This window comes from Petromyzon marinus, chromosome 32 (genome assembly GCF_048934315.1).
Source record: "Petromyzon marinus isolate PM22_M1 ecotype Great Lakes invasive population chromosome 32, UKy_Petmar_22M1.pri1.0, whole genome shotgun sequence".
Lineage (NCBI taxonomy): Eukaryota > Metazoa > Chordata > Hyperoartia > Petromyzontiformes > Petromyzontidae > Petromyzon > Petromyzon marinus.
Window position 1 is genome coordinate 10,879,932 of NC_133698.1, and position 9,517 is coordinate 10,889,448.

Sequence of the window (9,517 nt, forward strand, 5' to 3'; positions counted from 1 at the left end):
TGTGGAGCTGAGTGGACTTGCCGATGGCCGGCACCAGCGGTGTCAAGATCGGCCTCTGTGGAGGAGGCTCGTGAAGGACGCTGCTCCTGGGCGGTCGCTTCTCTGCCATCCAACAGCGGAGGGCAGAGGAGCGACGCGTGGTGTCAAAGTGCACTTAGCCTGGCACAAGCCCCATGGTGACGTCTTCGCCACGTGTGTCGTCTGCGTATATGTCTGTCTTTTTAGTACGTGTCTATCGTTTCTGTCGCGTGTCTGTCTATGTGTGCGTGTTTGTCTATCTTTCCTATGGTGTGTGTGTACTGTGTGTGTTTCCGGCGTGTGTGTCCCGTGTGTGTGTGTCCCGTGTGTGTGTCCTGTGTGTTTCCGGTGTTTGTGTGTCCTGTGTGTTTCCGGTGTGTGTGTGTGTCCCGTGTGTGTGTGTCCTGTGTGTTTCCGGTGTTTGTGTGTCCTGTGTGTTTCCGGTGTGTGTGTGTGTCCCGTGTGTGTGTGTCCTGTGTGTGTGTGTCCCGTGTGTGTGTGTCCTGTGTGTTTCCGGTGTGTGTGTCCCGTGTGTGTGTGTCCTGTGTGTGTGTCCTGTGTTGGCAAAGTAGGGCGCACAGGTGGTGCATCAGCCGGTCATCTCAGTCAGTCGACCCGTGGCACTTGGGTCTGCCCCGTGACCTCCTGCCAGCGGGCGTTCGACACTTCACGTGGCCTCAACGTGCACATAGCGCCAGGCTGTGTGTGGGGACGTCACCGTCACTGTGTGTGTATGTGTGTAAAGTGCTATAGCCGGTGGTGGTAATCTACCGAAATGGCAGAGGAGAGGAGTCTGTGCACGCATGAGTGCCGTCGTGTGTGTCTTTGTGTGATGAATTGTGGCGTAGCGTTTAGCTGCGCTACGAACCCAGCGACCCGAATTAGATTCACGCTCACGGCCACCAACACCAGTGACGATTTTATGAACCGGTTCCTTGGCAGTGGGGAGACAAAGGCGGCCGGGAGTGGTGCTGGCCGGCCTTCATAAGTGCTCGAGGGAGTGGTGTGGCCGGCTTTGTCTCCCCAATAACGGCGCCAGGTTCTCATTTGAGGCCGAATCGACCTAGGGGGAGGCCCAGGACCGGTTCAGATAATCGTCACCGATGTTGGCCGTGAGCGGGAATCGAACCCGGGTCGCCAAGTTTGTAGCGCAGCGCGCTGACCGCTACACTATCGCTCCCCACACACGCACATAAGACAAAAGTCCCCCGTACAGACGCATACATTGTTAGGGCAAGTGCTTATTGACTTAGAGAGCACGCATTATGGGTGAATCGACACACGAGGGGAGTGCTGTTGCCAGCAGCATCACCACGCCTGCTCCCTTGTTATCTCCCACAGCGCTCATGTTTGGTTTATAGGCCGAGTTGACCTAGGGGACAGACGGCGTCAATCGATTATGTTTAACACGCAGTTGGCTTTCGCGAGCAATATCATCCATGATAGAGGGGGGGGGGGGGGGTTAAATCGCGTAAATATATACATGTGTCGTTAAATCTGGCCGTCGCCTGATGAAGCCGGTTGTAATTACTGGCGAAACGTCGTACTCAGATTGTTAATGCTGTGGCTTGTCTCTCCAACACACAACCGGTGCTGCTGTTCCGGTCACGAATTGGCCACGTTCTGTTTACGTGACAAACCCTCACTAATCGGCTGCGGTCGTGTGGTGGCGGGTTTAACGACACATTCATATAATTACGCGATCTAACACCTCCCCCCCCCCAAAAAAAAAAAATAAACCCCTCCCTCTATTACGGATGACATCGATTCTGGTTGCGCTGGGGCAGTCGCCGAGCCGAGAGCGGCCCGGTGTCACGGTGCAGTCGGTGAACCGCTCCCGAGGGGGTGGGGGTGAGGGGGGTGGAGGGGGTCGTCGCACGGATCACATCCTCGGCGCGCGCTAACCGCTGCGCCACCGCTCCCCACGGACGCGGCGCACGAGGAGTGGCGGCCGCGCGCTCCGCGAGGCGAATCCGCGGCTCCTCCTCCTCCACCGCTCGCGCGCTCAGTGACGCCGCCGGGCGATGGTGGCGGTGATGGTGGCGGTGATGGGTGGTGATGGTGGCGATGGTGGGTGTGATTTTGGCGGTGGTAGGTGATGGTGGCGGTGATGGGTGTGATGGTGGCGATGATGGGTGATGGTGGCGGTGATGGTTGATGGTGGCGGTGATGGGTAGTGATGGTGGCGATGATGGCTGATGGTGGCGGTGGTGGCGGTGATGGGTGGTGATGGTGGAGGTGATGGGTGGTGATGGTGGCGGTGATGTGATGGTGGCGGTGATGGGTGGACGGCAGTATATATTTTTTGGTACGTGATGTGTAATGGTGATGATGTTTGATGGTGATGATGTGTAATGGTGATTATGGTGATGGTGATGATGTGTAATGGTGATTATGGTGATGGGGGTGGTGGTGATTATATTGTGTGATGGTTGTGATGTGTGATGGTGATTATGGTGATAGAGATGGTCGTGATTGTAATGTGTGATGGTGGTGATGGGTGATAATTGTGGTATGTGATGTGCTTTGGTGATGTTTCACCGTGGTGATCTGATAGTGGTGATGGAGATGATGGTGTTGATATGTGACGAAGGTGATGGTGGTGATGTGTGATGATGGTGATGTGTGATAATTGTGGTGTGTGATAACGTGATGTTTGATTGTGGCGGTGTGTGATGGTGGTGGTTATAGAGGTGATGGAGGTGACGTCTCGGTGGAGGGGGGGGATAGCTGCCTCATTTTCCGTCCGTGATGGATGTCCTTTAGTCTCCCCTAGTTTGTGGCTGAGTTGCGTTGCTCTCTCTCTCTGTGTCTCGTAGCTCGAGGAGCCGTGATTCACACCACTGCACGATCCGTCCACCCACATCCAAGCCCCCCCCCTACCCCTCCTCCTCCCTCTCTTCCCCTGCGATGTCGAGAATTTCGATTTCCACGTTTTGCTGTCATCTTTCCCTCTCAACTGCCGTCCCCTAGGTTTGGTGATGTTGATCGCGCGGCAATGGCTAGGAGATGTTGACTACCTCGCCTGGTATACAGGAGGTCGTGGGTTCCATCCCGACCCTGACGACGCCCGCTGTATATTTGGAGTTTGCGTGTCTCTCTCTCCGTAGTGAGATGTTAACTACCTCGCCTGGTATACAGGAGGTTGTGGGTTCGATCCCGACCCTGACGACGCCCGCTGTATATTTGGAGTTTGCGTGTCTCTCTCTCTCCGCAGTGAGATGTTAACTCCCTCGCCTAGTATACAGGAGGTCGTGGGTTCGATCCCGACCCTGACGACGCTTGCTGTATATTTGGAGTTTGCGTGTCTCTCTCCATCTCTCCCTGGTGAGATGTTAACTCCCTCGGCTGGTATACAGGAGGTCGTGGGTTCCATCCCGACCCTGACGACGCCTGCTGTATATTTGGAGTTTGAATGTCTCTCTCCCCGTGGTCGCTCTCTCTCCGTAGTGAGATGTTAACTACCTCGCCTGGTATACAGGAGGTTGTGGGTTCCATCCCGACCCTGACGACGCCCGCTGTATATTTGGAGTTTGCGTGTCTCTCTCTCTCTCCGTAGTGAGATGTTAACTACCTCGCCTGGTATACAGGAGGTTGTGGGTTCGATCCCGACCCTGACGACGCCCGCTGTATATTTGGAGTTTGCGTGTCTCTCTCTCTCCGCAGTGAGATGTTAACTCCCTCGCCTAGTATACAGGAGGTCGTGGGTTCGATCCCGACCCTGACGACGCTTGCTGTATATTTGGAGTTTGCGTGTCTCTCTCTCTCTCTCCCTGGTGAGATGTTAACTCCCTCGGCTGGTATACAAGAGGTCGTGGGTTCCATCCCGACCCTGACGACGCCTGCTGTATATTTGGAGTTTTGAATGTCTCTCTCCCCGTGGTCGTGTAGATTTTTTTCCGAGTCCTCCAGTTTTTTTCCCCCTTCCATATTTAGAATCAACATCACGCGTTTAGACTATTCGGCTGTTATGAATTTCCACGTGACGATAAGCCACTTCGTTGTATAGCTCGGTGGGTCTTACGTGGTAAAATAAAAATAAATGTTTCTAGTTTTGAATAGTTTAGAATGAGGCTCACCCTGGTCTCTACGAGTTCTCACCTGGTTCGCTGGCTGTGAGCGGCAATCGAACTCGGCTTGCCGGGTATTTTGTTGTCTTCAGCTTTGTCGCCCTTTCCCCCGCCACTTCCGATGAGCGCGGTCGGCTACGTATGGTGCGAAAGAAGTCCAACACGCGTACATATGTAGAGACAGTGCTTCGACTAGCGGCCATGAGCGGTAAACAGTATAGGATAACAACAGTAACAATATACACGCCTAGCGACCACAAGGGGGAGGAATAACCAGGCCAGGGGTCAAAGAGGGCATCGATCTGGAAGCTTCAGGAACCCGTGAGAGAGTTCGAGAAGAGGGGGCGTGGTCAGGGGCGGAGCCATAGCCACGCTGGGAGGATTAAAAGGGAGTGAGAAGCGGGGTTCTGGGCTGCTGCCGTGGGGTCCGGGGTCCTGGCTGCCGTCACGGTCATCGCCGTCGTCACCGTCGTCACCATCGTCATCGCCGTCGCCGCCGTCGCCGCCGTCTTCATAGCTGTATAGCCAGCCAGCTGTATAGTCAGTCAGCTGTATAGTCCGCCAGCAGTATAGTCAGCCAGCTGTATAGTCAGCCAGCTGTATAGTCAGTCAGCTGTATAGTCAACCAGCTGTATAGTCAACCAGCTGTATAGTGAGTCAGCTGTATAGTCAGCCAGCTGTATAGTCAGCCAGCTGTAGTCAGTCAGCTGTATAGTCAGCCAGCTGTATAGTCAGCCAGCTGTATAGTCAGTCAGCTGTATAGTCAGCCAGCTGTATAGTCAGCCAGCTGTATAGTCAGCCAGCTGTATAGTCAGCCAGCTGTATAGTCAGTCGTCGCCGCCGTCATCGCTATATAGTCGGCCAGCACCTTGTTCTCGCACTGTGACTGTGTCATCGAGTCGTGGCTGTGCAGTGAACTACAAATAATAAAGAAGCCCTCCACAGTTCGTGTCTCCGAAGCCATTGCATTACACGCACATACGACCCACTGCGCTAACCACTGCGCCACCGCTCCACGGCCGCCTACAACGCAGGGATGAATGTTAATCCCCTGTATTAGAGGTAGGGCTGGGGGAAGGGGCAAAGTGGAGCACTTTCCTCGGCCGCTTTCGGTGATATCATCCGTCATGAGTCACCAACGTGTTTCTGACTGTTGGCGCACGTCTAAGTGCATTGTGTGCGTGCGCGCGCATCGATGATGTCGAGTCGCACAGAGTGAAGGGGTTACTCGATCGCATATTTATATATGCGACTCTAAACTAAACTGTGAAACTACTTTTTTTGTATGTCACCAGATCCACGCGACCACCATGGGGAGAGCGAAAGACACGCAAACTCCCCCATATACAGCAGGCATCGTCAAGGTCGGTATCGAACTCACGACCTCCTGTATACCAGGCGAGGGAGTTAACATCTAGCCATCGTTATGATGATTAGAAAGAGAGAGAGAGGGATACGCAAACTCCCAAATATACAGTAGTCATGGCCAGGGCCCACGACCTCCTGTATACCAGGCGAGGGAGTTAATATCTAGCCATCGTTATGATGATTAGAGAGAGGGATACGCAAACTGCCAAATATACAGTAGTCATGGCCAGGGCCCACGACCTCCTGTATACCAGGCGAGGGAGTTAACATCTAGCCATCGTTATGATGATTAGAGAGAGAGAGAGGGATACGCAAACTGCCAAATATACAGTAGTCATGGCCAGGGCCCACGACCTCCTGTATACCAGGCGAGGGAGTTAACATCTCCTAGCCACCGCGGAGTCCAATTGGGCATCTGTATGCAGGAAAACCCTTTTCCAAAACGAGGTTTTCACCGAGCGCGTGTTTTTAAGGCTCCACGCAATTTACCTAACGCGTTCTCTTTTCCACGCGGAATTGACGCCGCTGAGATTCGCGTCGAGAAGTGACGTCGCCAGAGTGCCGCATGACGTCGCAAGGTGTGAACGGCTCGACTGTGAGAACGATTTAGATTTAAAGCTTTCGTGACTGCAAGGATTCATCTTCTTTGGTTCTTTCGGTAAAGTCACGTAGAATGAGAATAAAATAATAAATTGATAAAATAAAATAACACAATAATATTCTCACGACGTTTCGGCCACAACACAAGCGGCCTTCATCAGGTGAAGGGGACGAGACTGTCTGGAGGACAGTCCTCCAGACAGTCTCGACAGTCCTCCAGACAATCTCGTCCCCTTCACCTGATGAAGGCCGCTTGTGTTGTGGCCGAAACGTCGTGAGAATATTATTGTGTTATTTTATTTTATCAATGTATTATTTTATTCTCATTCTACGTGACTTTACCGAAATAACCAAAGAAGATGTGAGAACGATCTCTTTTACCGCGTGTGTGCGCGCGTGTGTGTGTGCGCGTGTGTGTGTGTGTGCGTGTGTGTGTGCGTGTGTGTGTGTGCGCGTGTGTGTGTGTGCGCGTGCGTGTGTGTGTGCGTGTGTGTGTGCGCGTGTGTCCCGTTGCTTTTGCGTGCACGTCTTGTGAAGGCACAGGCTCGACCACGCTTCACGCACAGCGGGGTCCGCGCACGCATCTTTAGCCGCCCACTCGTCGAGGACGTGAGCGTCGTACGGACGCCGTGATGGCGAAACATTGACGCTCAAGCGACGGCGTCGCTGGGAATTCAGTGTCAGGGGCGAGCGTTGGGCGTGAGTGCCGCGGTGCGGGCAGAGTGATGGAGACGTGGGTCTGGTGTTGGGGTGAAATTGAAAAAAGAAGAGTGTAGGTGCACACTCACACACACACTGTTGCAGTGGTTTTCACTCTTTTTTTCCGAGTGCGGGGAGGAGGGGTACGAGCCGCTTTTGCAGATAAGACGTCCTTCAGTGCGAATGCCGCCACATATTTTGAAACCATTGTTGGGTTTGTCGGCAGCACGATGATGGTAGCGGGGGGGGGGGGCTGTCACCATTTGTGTTTTGTGTCGGGGGGCAGCACCAAAAGGCCACCAGTGCCTCGCGGGGCCCTGCGATGAGGAACGCTGCTTCATTACGACAACAGGGGAGGGACATCGTTAGACAAAGAAGGAGGGGGGGTGATCATTTCTGTCCCCAGGAACGCAACCCTATGTTTCCCACGAGGTCTATTGTTCGTTGAACGCGGTTTTGCCCGACACGGCATTTTGCAGGAACGCAATTAAAGCGTTCGGCGAGGTCGTCCCGTCCACGCGAACGAATGCAGAGGCCACCTCGCTCTCTCCGTCGTACGGTCGCAATAATTCATCGTTTCGATTGCGACTTCTCGAATCTCAATCTTGATTTGAAGCTTTCGTGACTGCAGGAATCCATGCGCTTTGGTTCTGTCGGTAAAGTCACGTAGTTAGAAATAAAATCAATCACGACGTTTCGATCGCAAAGCAAGCGGCCGTCCTCTCGCTGGTTCAGCAGTAGAACTTCTGAACCACCAGAGAGTTAGCAGTTCTCGAATTTCGTTTTAAAATCTCGCGAACAAGGCCTCAAACGTTCGTTTTCGCGGCATCGCGCCGGACTCGACGGGCGAGCGCCAAGGGCGGTGCGACGGGCAACTGTTGCCGGCAACTTGGCCACTGCAGAGCCACCGTGACCACTTGGCACGACGGTGGCGACAGTGGAGTTTCAGCATGGGACCACCTCGAACTCTCAATGCGCTGAGAGTGGCATTTGAAGAAGGCCACTTGTGTTGTGGCCGAAACGTCGTGAGAATTTTATTGTGTTTTATTAATTTATTGTTTTATTCTCATTCTACGTGACTTTACCGAAAGAACCAAAGAAGATGAATCCTTGCAGTCACGAAAGCTTTAAATCGAAATTTAGTGGCATTGTCTTTGTGCTGTTCGCCTTTTGACGTTGTCCTCTGGTCTAACACTGTTAGTGAGTCTAGGCTCTAAAGAAAGCTGTCTCTGGTATGGACCCAATCAGTTTCAAGGACAATGCATCATCATATACTACCAGAGCACGGTGTTGTTTTGTTTGCATGTTCACCACACGTATATGTGGTTAATGCAGACACGATTCCTTGCTAAAGGTTTCTGTTTGGTGTTTTAACATCTTAACACAAACTGTTTCATTGACAGAAAGGGTAAAACCTATTCTTATAGAAAGTAGAGTTTGTTGCAAAGGTGTGTTCGACGAACGGCGATTGGTCCGGAAGGCAACCAACCGCTGGGATGTGCGTGACGCGGAATCTATAATTTTATTATTTTCATGTTGATGTATGTCCGTGCAACATTTCACAATTTGTCAAAAGCGAGGCGGTCGTTTTTATTTTTTGCTCTGGATTTGGCTGCCCGTTTCTTTGCCGTCGGCTTTCATATTTTGTTTTGATTTTGCGTCGTATTTGATGACCCCCCCACCACCACCCCAGGGTCACCCTTGCAAACAAAATCTCGACTCTGGACCCTGGCCTCATTTGACTTCTCGCCGCCTGGTTAAACATAACCAAAAAAACCAAATTGAACCTGACCTTGTGTTAGCCATGTGACTAGGCCCTCACTAGCTTTAGGGCGGCAGTCCATAGGGAAAATGCCCCGGTAGGCCGGTCCATTCCAAGGGCCGGTGGGCTGGTCTGTGTGGGGAAATTGCAAACGTAATCGGAGTAAAAAATATTCAAACACATTTTTAATTAAAATACTTTATTACCTCTAATGTGTACACTGCATTGCTTATTCACGCCCTCAGTTGGCATTAAGCCCCCCATATTCGCCAGCCCCAAAGATCCTTCCTCAACCTTTCGCTTTTTGGACCCTGCCCCAAATTTTGGGCCGATGAGACCGCACGGCAAAAAGAATCACGCGAACACGTGGTCACGTCGCAACGTCGAGCTGCTACGAGTGCCACACAGTTGGTCATCGCACAACGACAATTCAAAAGGATCTAAACAAAACATTCCCACAGCCCAGCAATTTTGGGCTGCGGTGTGTGTGCTTACAAACGCCAGGACCGATGCTTTTTGTTGTTTGGTCCCGGTCCGTCACACTGCACGTGACCACACCGTCTCGCGAACTCGTTTAGAAGTTCGTCGGTCCGCTTATCTACCGACGGGAGAAGCGGAGATTCAACGATTGCACCCGGATTTTTTTTATTTTTATTATATTTTTGGGGGGCCGTCCATAAATGACGTCACGCGATTTTGGATGATTTTTGAGCCCCCCCTCCCCCCCATCGTCACACAGCGTCACAAAAAGTCAGACACCCCCCCTTCAAACATGACGTCACAGAGCTCTGACCCCCCCCCCCCTTAAAAAGTGCTTCAAATTGCTATCTACTTTTGTTAATGTAGTATTTAATGTGGCGCTGCACTCTGATGTTGCAGGAGAAAACATTCATTAAAAAGTCTATTTAATTAAGTAGAACGTGTCGTCTATATTTATTTAAAATTGCGCATTTTGATGTGACGTCACATTTCTCAACCCCCCCCCCCACCCCTCGTCACA

General features: G+C 52.1%; 1 long non-coding RNA gene across 1 annotated transcript; it reads left to right on the forward strand.

The window, feature by feature from the left end:
- Positions 1 to 1,939: 1,939 nt before the first annotated feature.
- On the forward strand, positions 1,940 to 9,507 carry LOC142929633 (uncharacterized). The gene is made up of 3 exons (XR_012945823.1): positions 1,940 to 2,088; positions 5,384 to 5,452; positions 6,594 to 9,507. It is a non-coding gene; the product is annotated as an uncharacterized LOC142929633 (long non-coding RNA).
- Positions 9,508 to 9,517: the final 10 nt, after the last annotated feature.